The following is a 702-nucleotide window of genomic DNA, read 5'->3' on the forward strand; positions in this document are numbered from 1 at the left end:
TGATGAATGGGAGGATGATGGTATTTTCAAGGTATTGTTTTCTTCCTCGAAAACATACAGAGCCCAGCCGTAGATACAGTTTTTATCATGAGTCTAATTACTATACCTTATTTGTCTCGTCTAGGACGACTTTAAGACTGTTGCTTTTGAGCCGGAAGTATCTGAATACACGGAGATCAAAGGCCTGGCAAAGAAATATATAGTGCCTTTCCTTCCAGCTAAATCGTTAATGAAGTTTCGGGCAGTGTCCACGGAATGGAATCATTGGATTGTTAGTCCATTATTATCATACCAGCAAACTACTTCATTCCGTAAACTTTCAGGCTATTTTTATCAAACAATGGATGTTGATTATCAATCTAATCCTGATTTTTTGTCTCTGGACCGTGCTGCGAATGGAGTTCCCAGTCCTTCCCTTCTTTTCTTGCCTGAAAAGGTCAAAATTCTAAGTTCTAGCAGCGGTTTGCTCCTTTGTCAGGGGTTGGAGAATTATTATGTTTGTAATCCAGTAACCAAAGTTTGGAAACTCATCCCTTGTCATCAATATTATCATGGATTTGATCCATCGGTTGTTCTTGTTGGGAATTAAACACACAACACACACAAATAATCTAGAGAAAAGAGAAACGGAACACAAACGGGACACACAAGAATTTAACGTGGTTCGGTTTCCCTACTCCACGACTGTAACAGGAGGATTTT

This window comes from Solanum pennellii, chromosome 1 (genome assembly GCF_001406875.1).
Source record: "Solanum pennellii chromosome 1, SPENNV200".
In the NCBI taxonomy this organism is placed as follows: domain Eukaryota; kingdom Viridiplantae; phylum Streptophyta; class Magnoliopsida; order Solanales; family Solanaceae; genus Solanum; species Solanum pennellii.